We start from the raw sequence: 17206 nt of genomic DNA, 5'->3' as shown, positions 1-17206 counted from the left end.
TAATGACTGTGCCAAAGTCAACTGATAAGTCCACCCATAGCTGCCCTGGATTCTGTGACCACTAAGGCCACCTGATGGGCAAGGACTGGACCTTTGGAGATGCTAGGACTTCCAGCCAAGGATACGGATGCAGGGACTCCCTTGCTCCATGACTGAGGATCACTTGGCTGAGTGGTAAGTGCAGGTCAGGGATCCAGACCACCCACATTGGGACCCACCACTGGGATCTCAGATTGGGTTTTCCACTCAGGAGGTCCAGATCTTAGAACATTTATCTCTGCACCATCTCCTTCTGAGGAAAAGAAATATTAACCAAATCTGGGCAACAGCTGTGTTGAAGGAAGAACATGCAACCACGTTCAGAAAACAAGTAAGGGTCCTGTGCCTGAGCTAACCTTAGGTACTTCAAAAAAACTCCGTAAGTCTCTTAGCCCCTTAGAGGGGATGAAAACAATATTTGAGTTATAAGTAACTTGTCCCAATTCCCTTAGTCTGGAATACTGAAACAAAAGTTCTACAGCAGGGGAATCCTCATAAAGACACAGCACCGGCCAGGCTTTACCCCAGCCTTGGAAGAACTGGGAAGGATAAGAGCAAGGCAGGCCTGAGGAAAGGTCAGAGGGTAGGCAGGACTGGGGTGTGGGGAGCAGGGGCAGGGCTGTCTGGACGGAGAAATGTGTTGTAAGGAGAGCAGTGACCCTGCGTCGTGCTGCCCTGAGTCTCTGTCCTGGGCCTGGTCAACTCCAGGAGACCAGGTCAGCAGGGCTGTGAAAGCAAGTGTGTCAAGATGCCCAGCAGCCCCTTCACACAGCCCTCTAGAATTTCTGCCGCCCATTGAGGGTCTCTAGGGGCAGCTGGACGTGGACCCCTCTCAAATGGAAGCATGTCAGCACATCAGCCTTGGGGAAGTGCAGAGGCTGAGATGAGGTCAAGGAGACTGAGCACATGCAGTGATCCCAGAGGACGTGTTCTGTGACTCATCCATCTCTGGGACTGTCCTTTACAAGAGGAACAAACAGTGAGGACAAAACATGAGGTGAAGCCACAAGTCCTGAAAGTGCAGAGGGAGACAGTTCACTTCTCATCCACCACCTCACCCTTTCTAGAAGAACTTGGTCTCAAGTTTCAAGGGCCCATGAGAGTTTTGACGCACAGGTTCTGTCCATCATAGGTCAATATGCAAAAGAAAACAAACTCTCCTGTGCACAATATCCTAGATGTGCTAACCAGAAAACAAACTTCCATATTAGGCAGTGACAAGCACAAGAAAGAGCAGCTCATGTGCAAAAGATCAGTTTTGATGAGCAAATCAAGAAAAGGTGATTATAGAGCACAGTCACGTCTAAGGACACAATTTCTCTCTGTTGTATCATTAAAATGTGAAAAAAACAAGTCAGAACTCTACACATATTTCATTCTTCTTTCTGATTTCATATCCACCTTCCTCAGTCTCCAAAGCAGGAGATATAACCCTAAAGTTCCAGGAACCCTCTGCCATTAGATCCTACGTAAGTGTTGTTCCTACCTGTATCCTTTTCCTTATCACGGCCACAAATGCTATCCAAAGTCGATTCTGTAGAAACACGAACATGAATTTACCAGTCTTATGGATACATTTAAAATGTGACTAATGTGACTGAGTAATTGGATATTTTATTTTGTTTTATTTTAATACACTAAGATAATCATTGATTGAATTAAATAAATTATAACAGGCACAACTAGCTAGTGGCTACCACACTGTAATACACATCCCTCTCTCTCTCTCTCTCCATATATATGTATATATATATATATAATATATGGAGAATGTTACCACCACTCCCCTGTTTATTCATTTCTGTATGTTGTATCAATTAAAGATGACTATTTGCTGATGGTTTAACGAAGGTAAAACCTCTGCCCCGTGAAGTACTTAGCCCAAGGGGTAAGAGGGATGCGTCCCTCTGCTGGTTTCCCTGGTAACCGATGAGCCCATCTGCTGTCAACTCCCCCTTTAACTGGTAGCCTGCCTATTCCGCCCAGAGAGAAGCATGCTGCTACTGCTGCTGCTGCGTTCTGCCTGCCATCGGCTATCTACAGTGGGATGTCTCTCCAGGACCACTTTGCTTCTGACGTGAAAGATCTCCCATTTATTAAACCATGAATGTCTCTGTCCCTGACTCCGGGCTCTTTCCTTAGCCCTGAAGCTGAGCAAGTACAGGGCTTGCAGGCGTGAGAGGTGCAGCCCAACACCTTCTGCAAGGCAGTTTGCTGGCCAGATTTGATGATTCATTTGTAGGTGTTTCCTAGGCTCATGCATACCTGCCAGGCACTCATGAGACCCTGGGGACACTGAAACAGTTATGTCAACACCGAGATCCTAGAGGAATTCCCGACAGGTGTTCCACTTGAGGGGAGAGGTAATGAGCATGGCCCAGTGCACCTGTGCTAGACATAATCAGCGAGCAGGTGCAGAAGGGAGGGAGGGACATTCACTCACTTCATGAGGCCATCCTTCTCACCACTGCCTCTGAAAAATCCAGGAAAGGAAGGGACAAAATGCCCTCAGAAGGTAAATGGCCTGTACACTGAAAACTACAAACCACTGCTGAAAGAATTAAACAAGGAACAAATCATTGAAATGACATATCATATTAATAGACTGGAGACTTATTATAGTTGACATTTCTACACTACCCAAAGGTAAATATAAATTCATTGTAATACCTATCAAAATCCCAATGTCATTTTCAAAGAAATAGAAAAAAAAAAGATCCTAAAATACATATGGAATCACTAAGGACTCCAAACAGACAAAACAATCCTGAGACCAAAGAACATAGATGGAGGCTTCCCACTTCCTGACATCAAAACACATTACAAAGCCACAGGAATCAAAACTGTACAGTACGGACATAGAAACAGATACATAGGCCTAAAGACCAGAATAAATAACCACCAGGAAAACTCATAGATACATGGCCAAATGAAATTCACCAAGCTTCTAAGACAACAAATAGGGAAAGTATAGTTTTTTCAACAGTCAATAGGATGAAAATATAACTTACAGAAAGATTATAAACATATAATAGAAAAGGAGCAAATGTCCAAAACATATAAGAAAAACAATACAAATCAAATGAAAACTAAGTTAAAAAATTAAAAAGGGTAAATAAATGGGTTAAGAAATGTGCAAAGACTTAAATAAGATATTTCCTGAAAAAGACATACAAATGGCTAACAAATATAGGAAAAATTTCACAACCTCACTAATCATCAGGGCAATGCAAATGAACACCTCACACTTGCTAGGCTGTGTATTATAAAGAAAAAAATTAACAGCTTAAGGCTAAGATGTAGGGAATTGGAAACTTTGTACACTGCTGGTGTGAATGTAAAATGGTGCAGCTCTTATGAAAAAGAGTACGGGGGTTCCTTATAAATTTATAAACAGAAATATCATATGATTCAGCAATCACAGTTCTGGGTATATATCCAAAGGAAATTAAATCAGTATCACAATGAGATGAACTTAGGTTCATTGCAGCATTCTCCACAATAGCCTAGATATGCAACCAACTTCACAAAACAAGTAAGGGTCCTGTGCCTGAGCTAACCTTAGATACTTCAAAACAACTCTGTAAGTCTCTTAGCCCCTTAGAGAGGATTAAAGCAATATTAGTGTTAAAAGTAACTTGTCCTAATTCCCTTAGTGTGGAATACTGAAAGAAAAGTTCTACAGCAGGGGAAGACTCATAAACACACAGCACCTGCCAGGGTTTACCCCAGACTTGGAAGAACTGGGAAGGATAAGACCAAGGCAGGCCTGAGGTAAGGTGAGTGGGTAGGCAGGACTGGGGTGTGGGGAGCAGGGGCAGGGCTGTCCGGATGGAGCAGTGTGTTGTAAGAAGAGCAGTGACCCTGGGTCCTGCTGCCTGAGTCTCTTTCCTGGGCCTGGTGAATTCCAGGAGACCAGGTTAGCAGGTCTGTGAGAGCCAGTGTGTGAAGCGAGCCCAGCAGCCACTTCACAGAGTCCTCTAGAATTCCTGCCAGGCATGAAGGGTCTTTAGGATCAGCTGGACGTGGAGCCCTCTCAAATGGAAGCATGTCTGCACATCAGCGTTGGGAGGTGCTGAGGCTGAAATGAGGAGACTGAGCACATGCATTGATCCCAAAGTATGTGTTCTGTGACTCATACACCTCTGGGAGAGCGCTTTCCATGAGGAATAAACAGTGAGGACAAAAGTAACATGAAGCTACAAGTCCTGAAAGTGTTGACGGAGAGAGTTCAAGTCTCATCCACCACCTGACACTCACTGTAAGAACTTGTTCTCTAGTGTCAAGTGACTATGAGAGTTTTGTTCCCACTAGGATATGGCCATCATACGTGAATGTGAAAAGGAAACCAAAATCCTGGTGCAAAATACTCTGCAGGTACAAAACAGAAACGAACCTTTCATCTTTGGCAGTGAAAAAGCAATGAAAGAGTAATCTTGTGAGAAAGAAAATTTCTGAATGGCAAAGCAAGAAAAGATGACTATAAGCACAGTACAGTCAAAGGACATGGACACAATAACTCTATTATATCATTAAAATTTGGAAAGAGCAAATCAGAATCCTACACATATTTCCTTCTTCCTGATTTCATATTCACCTTCCTTAGTTTCTAAAGAACCGGGTGGAACCCTAGTGTTCTAGGAATTGTCTCCCTTTAGATCCTACCTGAGAGTTGTTCGCTATGTGAATCGTCATCAGCATCAGTGCTATGTATGCTCTCCAAGATCCATTCTGTACAAACACAACCATGAGCATAAAGTTATTATACAAGTTGACCCACCCATTTCTCCTATTCGACTTGCTGGCTCACAAGGCATCACCCTGGTCTTCCCTCCAGGTTCTCAGACCTCCCCTGTGCTCTGTGCAGACAGAGTCCTTCAATAAGATATTGATCACAGTTGAAAATTTCAAATGAGGGAGAGATGCTGAGAAAATCACCTTTCGACCCCTCACTTCTATAAACCCATTTATAGCTTTCACCGTCAACCTTACCAACCTGAAATTCCAGATGGTACAGACACACTTCATACATGGCTAGTGTGACCAAGGAATTGTGTGTTTTTTGCGTTTTTTAATAGAATGAGTTAAGTCTTGTTTGAACTAAATTAATTATAAATAGACACATTTGGTTAGTGGCTACCACACTGGAAAGCTCAGCTCTAAGAAATCCAAAGATGAGAAAGAGGCAACCAGCCACCCTTCCCATGGTTATTCTTTACTGCAGAAAATTTGATGGCCTGGCCTGATCATACGTATGTAGGTATATCTTGGGCTCTTGGACCCACGCCAGGCATTGGGAGAATCCTGGGGGACACTAAAATAGTACAGTCAACACTCAGATCCAAGAGGAATTCCCAGCAAGGGGCCCACTTGTAGACAGAGGTGAAGGGCATGGCCCAGTACACCTGTATTAGATATAACCAGAGAGTACGTGCAGGGGGAGGGAGGGATTTCACTCTCTCCATGAGTCCATCCTTCTCAATCCTGACTTTAGAAGACCTGAGGAAGGCAGTGGAAAAGGCCCCGTAGGAGGTGAAAAATTTGTATACTGAAAACTACAGGATATTACTGAAAAAAATTAAGGAAGAGACAAGTAATTGGAATGACATACCATGTTCATAGACTGGAGTATTAAATACTGTTGGAATTTCTATACTACATAAAGGGATGTACACATATATCACAACAACCCACAAAATTCCATGTCATTATTATAGAAGTGGACAGAATCCTAAAATACATATGGAAACCCCCAAGTAGATAAAAGAATCTTGAGAGCAAAGAGCAATGATGGAGATTAACACCTCTTGAACTCAAAACACATAACAATGCCAGAGTAGTCAAAACAGTGTGCTACTGGCATCAAGACAGTGAGATTGACCAATGAAATATAATAGAGAGACACCAAATAAACGCACATATATATGGCCAACTGATCTTTGCCAAGGTTCTAAGATTACCAAGTGAAGAAAGGATAGTCTCTTCAACAATCAACAGAATGAAAAGGCAACCTATAGGATGGGAGGAAAAATGTGTAAACCTTGTATCTGAATAAGAGACCAATATCCAGAATATATAAGAAACTACTACAAGTCAATTTCAGAAAAACAGCGGGCAAATAACTGAGTTTAAAAATGGGTAAAAAGCTTCACTAGACATTTCTCCATAAAGACATACAAGTGGTCAATCTACATATGAAAATTTGCTCAACCTCGCTAAGCATCACGGAAATGGAAATCAAGCCACAAGGAGATATCACTCACACCTGTTAGGATGTGTATTATAAAAAGATAATTAGGGCTTCCCTGGTGGCACAGTGGTTGAGATTCCCCCACCGATGCAGGGGACACATGTTCGTGCCCAGGTCTGGGAGGATCCCACATGCCGCTGATCAGCTTGTCCCATGAGCCATGGCCGCTGAGCCTGTGTGTTTGGAGCCTGAGCTCCACAACGGGAGAGCCCACAACAATGAGAGACACATGTACGGCAAAAAAAAAAGAAAAAAAAAAAAAGAAAGAAAATTAATGGATGCTGGGAAAGATGTGAAGAAGTGGAACTTCTGTACCCTGTTTTGTACCATGTAGTAATGTAAAATCGTGTAGCCATTATGGAAAACAGAATGGAGGTCCCCTAAAAATTATTAAGAGAACTCTCATAAAATCCAGCAATCACTCATTTAGGTTTATATACAAAGGAGATAAAACAAGAATGTCCAAGAGATATCTACAATCTCATGTCCATGGCAGCATTATACACAATACACAACATAGGAAAACTGCCTAGTGTCCATGGGAAGATGAATTAATAAAGAAAATGTTGTGTATACATACAGTGGAATGTCATTCAGTCTATGAAAAAGAAGGAAATCCTGCCATTTGCAGCAACACGAAAGAACTTGGAGGACATTTGTAAGAGCGATATAAGCCAGTCACATAAGGTCAAAAACTGAAAGAAAACTCCTAGAAGCAGAGGGTAGAAGGGTGGTGCCAAGAGCTGGCAGGAGGTTGACATGGGGAGTCTCTGTTCAATGGTTAGAATGTGTTATTTCAAAATGGAAAAGTTCTAGACACATGCTGTACAACAAGGTACATGTAGTCAACAGGACTGCCTGGACATTTCAAAACTTGTTAAGAAGTTGGATTTCATCGTATGTGTCCTTTTACAACAATAAAATACACATATGTAAAATAAATACAAAGTGAAAAAAGGGGAAAAAAGAAGAAAAATAAGGAGAGGGAAAGAAGGAAGCAGGAAGGGTCTCGAATATACACAGGTATCAGGAGATAATGGGAGAGAAGCTCCTCTCCCCAGGCTTTAAAGAAGACATCTCTCCAGAGTTCACTCCAGCAAGAGGGGGCTGTCCTTTCCCTTCCCCATCCAAGCAGAAGTGCCAATAGCATCCTAAGTGTGGCCCAGGCTGTGCTCAGGTGTACACTTTTCCTTGATCTCTAAACCAACCACACCTGACTCCCCATGACTCAGGTGTCCTTAATGTATCTCCTTCCACTTCTCTAAAGCATTTCCCTCTTCAAGTGCAGCCCGAGGCGCCAATCCTGTCCTCACACGTGGGGTCCACTGGGCGGGTCTCTGAGTTCTTAAGAGCCTCCCTGTGAGTAGCAGGCACTGAATTGCACACCAGGGTTCCCCTCAGCACCATCAGGAAACTACGACCTAGGGATTGAGGATTTCTAGAAAAACTTTACTCATACACAGTCTCTTGGGTAAACAAGTGACATTTTACAATCAAGCATTTTCAGTATTTTCTTTGGTGGGGAAAATATTGACACATATACGGCAATCATATTCTATTAAAGTATGTATTTCTCAAAGGACTCACTATCGAAAAAAATTTTTTAAGTATAACTTTCCATGTTTTAATTGACTTTACTCCCAGACTTGTTTGCTTCCAAAAGCCTTCAGAAAATACCAAGAACCTACATCATCTGGCAGTTTGCACAGCAACATGAGTGGAGATCCTCTTGTCACACTGCTTGATTTCTCTGTCCCACCTTGCAAAGCACAACCTCCTGTCCGCCCTCCTGGGAAGGGAGCCAGTGCCCACCCAGAGCTCAATCCCTGGGGTAGATCTCTTGGTTCTGTCTTCACTGTATGCAGTGTTTCTTGCCCAGCACACAGAAACACGGCCGGCACAAGTGATGGAAGACAGACTTTCTACAGGAGAAGGACATTTCGTTTCCTTAGCACAGAATCCGATAGTGAAGATTAGCCTCAAAGGAGAAAGGTGGAGTGAATTTCCTCCATCTACTCCTGGAGGCTCCTTCTTTCTCGGATTCCTCCAGAACTGGGTGTGGCATGTCGGTACAAGCATGGGCTCCCTGCAAAAAGAAGGAGGCCTGCCTAGCACTAGCTGCTTCAGGTAAGGGGGGAGGACTCATCCCGAGGCTCTAATAGGAAACAGTTAGAATGAGGGAAGTGGCAGAGAGATGTATCATAACCATTCAGAATGCTATGAGACGTACTAAGAGATGAGATTTCTTATTAAATGAAGTTGTAATTGGCCCAGTAGTAGGCATGCTGAAACCCAGTTTTCTTCACTAAGAATCCAGCCATGTAGCAACTAAACCCGTGCACCACAACTACTAAGCTTGTGCTCTAGACCCTGAAAATCACAACTACTGAGCCCACGTGACACAACTTTTGAAGCCCATGCACCTAGAGCCCGTGGTCTGGAACAACAGTAGCCACCGAAATGAGAAGCCCACGCAGTGCAACGAAGACACAACACAGCCAAAAGAAAAAAAAAAGTATCCAGTAAACATTTGCCTGGGTGGTGATAGGATTTGTTTTCCAGGTGAAATGAGGCTCTCTCGGTATAAAATCAATGCACACCCTGAAAGTGTACAGTTTATTTACTTTTATATCCATACTTATTCATGATGCAGAGTTGATGGGAATATTTTTAAGAAAGTTGGCACCAGTAACAGTGATGTTTATGGGAACATAAATCAAGGGAAACACAACACAAAATGTTCACATACACACAGAATTATACCAGTCATTTCACATACAGACACACCGTGTCTCATGCACAAAAACTTACACCACCTAACCGTAATACAGCTTCTTCCTGGGACTATAGTAATTGGTCACATTACTTGTAAATCTCTTTCTATCACCAGGTCCCCTACTCTCATTCCCAGCACAAATTTGGAATCAGTTTGCCCTCTACAATAAAACCAGCAAGAATGTCCCACTTTCTCATCTTCAAAGTTCTTCCTCCCCAAGTGACTGATTCCAGAATACATACCGTTTTCACGTTCTGTGAAGGCCACCTGCAACTACAGAAGAGAAAACACTATGAGAATAAGATCACAGTGATGCTCAGGTCTTTTGTTCATTTGCTGACAGTAGAAAACCTGATAAGAAACAGTGGTCCAGGGAACCCAGCAAGGGTTATCAGAGCAAACCTACTCAGGCTGAAAGCCAAGAACTTTGCTGGGAGGATGGTACTTCCAAGTTCATTTAGGTGGGAAATTACAGAATTCTTTTCCTAGAGGAAAAATCGCTCCAGGAGAGAGAGCTCCGTACTCTGCAGGCTGTAATGGATGCTGTCAATTGTAATGTCCTGTGGAATCAGGCACCATGAGTTGGTTATAGACTCTCACTCCACATTCTCCCAACCAAGGGAATTGTATGTATCTGGAAGGAATACCCTCAAATATTCATAACTTAAATCTATTGAAACATAAATAAAGCAATATTTCTATCTCAGAGCAGAAAAAATCCAGCTTACCTTGATGATCCCCGGAGGCTTTTCTTCTATCCTATCACGGTGCATGTCAACCGCCACATCATCAGGGAGAGCTGGAGGGACACAGAGTAACTGTCAGGACACTGGTGATCCTGCTCAGCAATTACTCAGGGGCTTTCTTCTCAATAAGGACATGGGGTGGTGTGTATGGATGTGGGAGGTTAGTAAGTGTGGGCTGAGCTGGTGTTGGGCCATCCTCTTTGGGGGACGAAGGAAGGTAAAGGACAAGAGGAAGGAAATGAAAACAGACCTTTGGCTTTCTAGCTAAGGGGAGCCTCATCAGAAGGGAAGGGTCGATCTAAAAAATGGTAAACACTAAAATGCATGCTCTGTTTCAATGACACGGACCCATGACCCATCCTGCCTCTTTTGAGCTTCTGCTAAATTGCCACTGTCTCTTGATTTTTCCCAGATCACTCTTTCTCCAGCATCCACAATTCCAGCAACTGCATTTATCATGACTTCTGTTGTATGATATTCTAAACTTGGTTAACAGCAACCTCTATTAAAGGACTGAATTCAATCCTAGACAAAATATGCTATATTTATTCACTAATCACTTGTCTTAAAGAAAATCAAATACACAAGATTTGACAAAACTGAAATCCTACCATTTAGATATAGCCACTATCAATCGTATCATATTTTTCTCCAAGTCTTTGTTTTCTATACAATGTATGTATGCCCACTGAGTCAGGGGCTGTCCATACTCTAGGGAGCTGTTCCATAAGTGGGACACTTCGTTATGAAGAGGGAGCCCAGACTGAGCACAGCCTGTCTCTAACCGAGCTGTGCAGGAGAAGTGTACAGGCTAACAGTCAGGTTCCACTTTGAGTCCTTGGGTGTGGGCTACAGGAATTGACCAATGCTATGGCTTATGGTAATGTTATCCAATACAATAAATAGCTCTCTGATTCTTATCTGCTTTTGGCCTTGTTTAAGCAATCACACCAGCACTGACAGATATGACCTGTACTGTATACATGGGGTCTCACACCTCTCAGAAGCTGGGAGCTGACCAGGAGAATGCAGGTCTTGTGGTGAATTTCACATTAATGACTGTGCCAAAGTCAACTGATAAGTCCACCCATAGCTGCCCTTGATTCTGTGATCATTAAGGCCACCTGATGGGCAAGGTCTGGACCTTTGGAGATGCTAGGACTTCCAGCCAAGGATACGGATGCAGGGACTCCATTGCTCCATGACTGAGGAACCCTTGGCTGAGTGGTAAGTGCAGCTCAGGGATCCAGAGCATCCATACTGGGAACCACCCCTGGGTTCTCAGTTTGGCTTTTCCACCTAGGAGGTCAAGAGCTGAGAACATTTATCTCTGCACCATGTCCTTCTGAGGAAAAGGTATATTAACCAACTCTGGGCAACAGCTTTGTTGAGGGAAGAACATGCAACCAACTTCACAAAACAAGTAAGGGTCCTGTGCCTCAGCTAACCTTAGGTACTTCAAAACAACTCCCTAAGTCTCTTAGCCCCTTAGAGAGGATGAAAGCAATATTAGAGTTAAAAGTAACTTGTCCCAATTCCCTTATTCTGGAATCCTGAAACAAAATTCTACAGCGGAGGAAGCCTCATAAACAAACAGCACCTGCCATGGTTTACCCCAGCCTTGGAAGAACTGGGAAGGATAAGACCAAGGCAGGCCTGAGGAAAGGTCAGAGGGTAGGCAGAACTGGGGTGTGGGGAGCAAGGGCAGGGCTGTCTGGAAGGAGCAGTGGGTTGTAAGAAGGGCAGTGACCCTGGGTCCTGCTGCCCTGAGTCTCTGTCCGGGGCCTGGTCAACCCCAGGAGACCAGGTCAGCAGGGCGGTGAAAGAAAGTGTGTGAAATAGCCCAGCAGCCCCTTCACACAGCCCTCTACAATTCCTGCCGGCCATGAAGGGTCTTTAGGGGCAGCTGGATGTGGACCCCTCTCAAATGGAAGCATGTCAGCACACCAGCCTTGGGGAAATGGAGAGGCTGAGATGATCTCAAGGAGACTGAGCACATACAGTGATCCCAGAGCATGTGTTCTGTGACTCATCCATCTCTGGGACTGTCCTTTACAAGAGGAACAAACAGTGAGGACAAAACATGAGGTGAAGCCACAAGTCCTGAAAGTGCAGAGGGAGACAGTTCACTTCTCATCCACCACCTCACCCTTTCTAGAAGAACTTGGTCTCAAGTTTCAAGGGCCCATGAGAGTTTTGACCCACAGGTTCTGTCCATCATAGGTCAATATGCAAAAGAAAACAAAGTCTCCTGTGCACAATACCCTAGATGTGCTAACCAGAAAACAAACTTCCATATTAGGCAGTGACATGCACAAGAAAGAGCAGCTCATGTGCAAAAGATCATTTTTGATGAGCAAATCAAGAAAAGGTGATTATAGAGCACAGTCACGTCTAAGGACACAATTGCTTTCTATTGTATCATTAAAATATGAAAAAAACAAGTCAGAACTCTACACATTTTTTATTCTTCTTTCTGATTTCATATCCACCTTCCTCAGTCCCCAAAGCAGGAGATATAACCGTAAAGTTCCAGGAACCTTCTGCCATTAGATCCTACCTAAGTGTTGCTCCTACCTGTATCCTTTTCCTTATCACGGCCACAAATGCTATCCAGAGTCGATTCTGTAGAAACACGAACATGAATTTACAAGTCTTATGGATACATTTAAAATGTGACTAATGTGACTGAGTAATTGGATATTTTATTTGTTCTATTTTAATACAATGAGTTAATCATTAATTGAATTGAATAAATTATAGCAGGCACATCTAGCTAGTGGCTACCACACTATAATACACATTCCTCTCTCTCTCTCTCTCCATATATATATATATACCCATTCAAGATGGCTGTTTGCTGATGGTTTACCAAAGGAAAACCTCTGCCCCGTGAAGTACTTAGCCCAAGGGGTAAGAGGGATGCGTCCCTCTGCTGGTTTCCCTGGTAACCGATGAGCCCATCTGCTGTCAACTCCCCCTTTAACTGGTAGCCTGCCTATTCCGCCCAGAGAGAAGCATGCTGCTACTGCTGCTGCTGCGTTCTGCCTGCCATCGGCTATCTACAGTGGGATGTCTCTCCAGCACTACATTGCTTCTGACGTGAAAGATCTCCCATCTATTAAACCATGAATGTCTCTGTCCCTGACTCAAGGCTCTTTTCTTAGCCCTGAGGCTGAGCATGTACAGGGCTTGCAGGTGTGAGAGGTGCAGCCCAACACCTTCTGCACGGCAGTTTGCTGGCTAGATTTGATGATTCATTTGTAGGTGTTTCCTAGGCTCATGCACACTTGCCAGACACTCATGAGACCTTGGGGACACTGAAACAGTAATGTCAACACCCAGATCCTAGAGGAATTCCCGACAGGTGTTCCACTTGGGGAGAGAGGTAATGAGCATGGCCAAGTGCACCTGTGCTAGACATGATCAGTGAGCAGGTGCAGAAGGGAGGGAGGGACATTCACTCACTTCATGAGGCCATCCTTCTCACTCCTGCCTCTGAAAAATCCAGGGAAGGAAGGGACAAAATGCCCTTAGAAGGTAAATGGCCTGTACACTGAAAACTACAAACCACTGCTGAAAGAATTTAACAAGGAACAAATTATTGAAATAGCATGTCATATTCATAGACTGGAGAATTATTATTGTTGACATTTCTACACTACCGAAAGGTAAGTATAAATTCATTGTAATACATATCAAAATCCCAATGTCATTTTCAAAGAAATAGAAAAAAAAAAGATCCTAAAATATATATGGAAACACTAAGGAGTCCAAACAGACAAAACAATCCTGAGAACAAAGAACATAGATGGAGGCTTCTCACTTCCTGTCTTCAAAACACATTACAAAGCCACAGGAATCAAAACTGTATGGTACTGACATAGAAACAGATACATAGGCCTAAAGACCAGAATAAATAAACCCCAAGAAAACTCATAGATACATGGCCAAATGAAATTCACCAAGCTTCTTAGACAACAAATAGGGAAAGTATAGTTTTCTCAACAGTCAATAGGATGATAATATAACTTACAGAAAGATTACAAACATATATCAGAAAAGGAGTTAATGTCCAAAACATGTAAGAAAAACACTACAACTCAAATGCAAACTAAGTTAAAAAATTAAAAACGGTAAATAAATGGGTTAAGAAATATGCAAAGACTTAAATAAGACATTTCCTGAAAAAGACATACAAATGGCTAACAAATATAGGAAAATGTTCTCAACCTCACTAATCATCAGGGCAATGCAAATGAACACCTCACAGCTGTTAGGCTGTGTATTATAAAGAAAAAAATTAACAGTTTAAGGCCAAGATGTGGGGAATTGGAAACTTTGTACACTGCTGGTGGGAAGGTAAAATGGTGCCGCTATTATGAAAAAGAGTATGGGGGTTCCTTATAAAATTATAAACAGAAATATCATATGATTCAGCAATCACAGTTCTGGGTATATAGCCAAAGGAAATTAAATCAGTATCACAATGAGATGAACTTAGGTTCATTGCAGCATTCTCCACAATAGCCTAGATATGCAACGAACTTCACAAAAGAAGCAAGTGTCCTGTGCCTCAGCTAACCTTAGGTTCTTCAAAACAACTCCGTAAGTCTCTTAGCCCCTTAGAGAGGATGAAAGCAATATTAGAGTTAAAAGTAATTTGAACCAATTCCCTTAATCTGGAATACTGAAACAAAAGTTCTACAGCAGGGTAAGCCTCATAAACTCACAGCACCTGCCAGGGTTTACCCCAGCCTTGGAAGAACTGGGAAGGATAAGACCAAGGCAGGCCTGAGGAAAGGTCCGAGGGCAGGCAGGACTGGAGTGTGGGGAGCAGGGGCAGGGCTGGCCGGATGGAGCTTGGGTTGTAAGAAGAGCAGTGACCCTGGGTCGTGCTGCCCTGAGTCTCTGTCCTGTGCCTGGTGAATTCCAGGAGACCAGGTTAGCAGGGCTGTGAGAGCCAGTGTGTGAAGCGAGCCCAGCAGCCCCTTCACACAGTCTTCTACAATTCCTACTGGCCATGAAGGGTCTTTAGGGGCAGCTGGACATGGAGCCCTCTCAAATGGAAGCATCTCAGCACATCAGGCTTGGGAGGTGCTGAGGCTGAAATGAGGAGACTGAGCACATGCAGTGATCCCAAAGCATGTGTTCTGTGACTCATCCACCTCTGGGAGCACGCTTTCCATGAGGAATAAACAGTGAGGACAAAAGTAACATGAAGCTACATGTCCTGAAAGTGTAGAGGGAGAGAGTTGAACTCTCATCCACCACCTGACACTCACTATAAGAACTTTTTCTACAGTGTCAAGTGACTATGAGAGTTTTGTTCCCACTAGGATATGGCCATTATACGTGAATGTAAAAAGGTAACCAAAATCCCTGGTGCAAAATACCCTCCAGGTACCAAACAGAAACGAACCTTGCATCTTTGGCAGAGAAAAAGCAATGAAAGAGTAGTCTTGTGAAAAAGAAAATTTGTGAATGGCAAAGCAAGAAAAGATGACTATAAGCACAGTACAGTCAAAGGACATGGACACAATAACTCTATTATATCATTAAAATTTGGAAAGAGCAAATCAGAATTCTTCACATATTTCCCTCTTCTTCCTGATTTCATATTCAACTTCCTTAGTTTCTAAAGAACCGCGTGGAACCAAAGTGTTCTAGGAATTGTCTCCCTTTAGATCCTACCTGAGAGTTGTTCGCTATGTGAATCGTCATCAGCATCACTGCTATATATGCTCTCCATGATCCATTCTGTACAAACACAACATGAGCATAAAATTATTATACAAGTTGACCCACCCATTTCTCCTACTCGACTGGTTGGCTCACAGAGCATCACACTGGTCTTCCCTCCAGGTTCTCAGACCTCCCCTGTGCTCTGTGCAGACAGAGTCCTTCAATAAGATATTGATCACAGTTGAAAATTTCAAATGAGGAGGAGGTACTGAGATAATCACCTTTCGACCCCTTACTTCTATACACCCATTTATAGCTTTCACCGTCAACCTTACCAACCTGAAATTCCAGATGTTATAGACACACTTCATACATGGCTAGTGTGACCAAGCAATTGTGTGTTTTTTGCATTTTTTAATAGAATGAGTTAAGTCTTGTTGGAACTAAATTAATTATAAATAGACACATTTGGTTAGTGGCAACCACACTGGAAAGCTCAGTTCTAAGAAATCCAAAGATGAGAAAGAGGCAACCAGCCACCCTTCCCATGGTTGTTCTTTACTGCATAAAATTTGATGGCCTGATCTGATCATTCGTATGGAGGTATATCTCGGGCTCTTGAACACAAGACAGACACTGGGAGAGTCCGTGTGGACACTGAAATAGTACAGTCAACACTCAGATCCAAGAGGAATTCCCAGCCAGGGGCCCACTTGTAGACAGAGGTGAAGGGCATGGCCCACTACACCTGTATTAGACATAATCAGAGAGTAGGTGCAGGGGGAGGGAGGGATTTCAATCTCTCCATGAGTCCATCCTTCTCAATCCTGACTCTAGAAGACCTGAGGAAGGCAGTGAAAAAGACCCCGTAGGCGGTAAATAATTTGTCTACTGAAAACTACAGGACATTGCTGAAAAAAATTAAAGAAGAGACAAGTAATTGGAATGACATACCATATTCATAGACTGGATTATTAAACACTGTTGGCATTTCTATACTACATAAAGTGATGTACACATATATCGCAACAACCCACAAAATTCAATGTCATTATTATAGAAATGGACAGAATCCTAAAATACATATGGAACCTCCCCAAGTAAATAAAACAATATTGAGAGCAAAGAGCAATGATGGAGATTAACACTTCCTGAACTCAAAACACATAACAATGCCACAGTAGTCAACACAGTCTGCTACTGGCATCAAGACAGTGAGATTGACCAATGAAATATAATAGAGAGACCCCAAATAAACGCACATATATATGGCCAACTGATCTTTGCCAAGGTTCTATGATTACCAAGTGAAGAGAGGATAGTCTCTTCAACAATCAACAGAATGAAAAGGCAACCTATAGGATGGGAGGAAATATGTGTAAACCTTGAATCTGAATAAGGGACCAATATCCAGAATATATAAGAAACTACTACAAGTCAATTTCAGAAAAACAGCAGGCAAATAACTGACTTTAAAAATGGGTAAAAATCTTCACTAGACATTTCTCCGTAAAGACATACAAGTGGTAAATCTACATATGAAAATTTGCTCAACCTCGCTAAGCATCAGGGAAATGGAAATCAAGCCACAAGGAGATATCACTCACACCTGTTAGGATGTGTATTATAAAAAGACAAATAGGGCTTCCCTGGTGGCACAGTGGTTGAGAGTCCGCCTGCCGAGGCAGGGGACACATGTTCATTCCCCAG

Source organism: Mesoplodon bidens, assembly GCF_964165515.1.
Source record: "Mesoplodon bidens genome assembly, contig: HAP1_SCAFFOLD_499, whole genome shotgun sequence".
Lineage (NCBI taxonomy): Eukaryota > Metazoa > Chordata > Mammalia > Artiodactyla > Ziphiidae > Mesoplodon > Mesoplodon bidens.
This window is presented reverse-complemented; position numbering follows the sequence as displayed.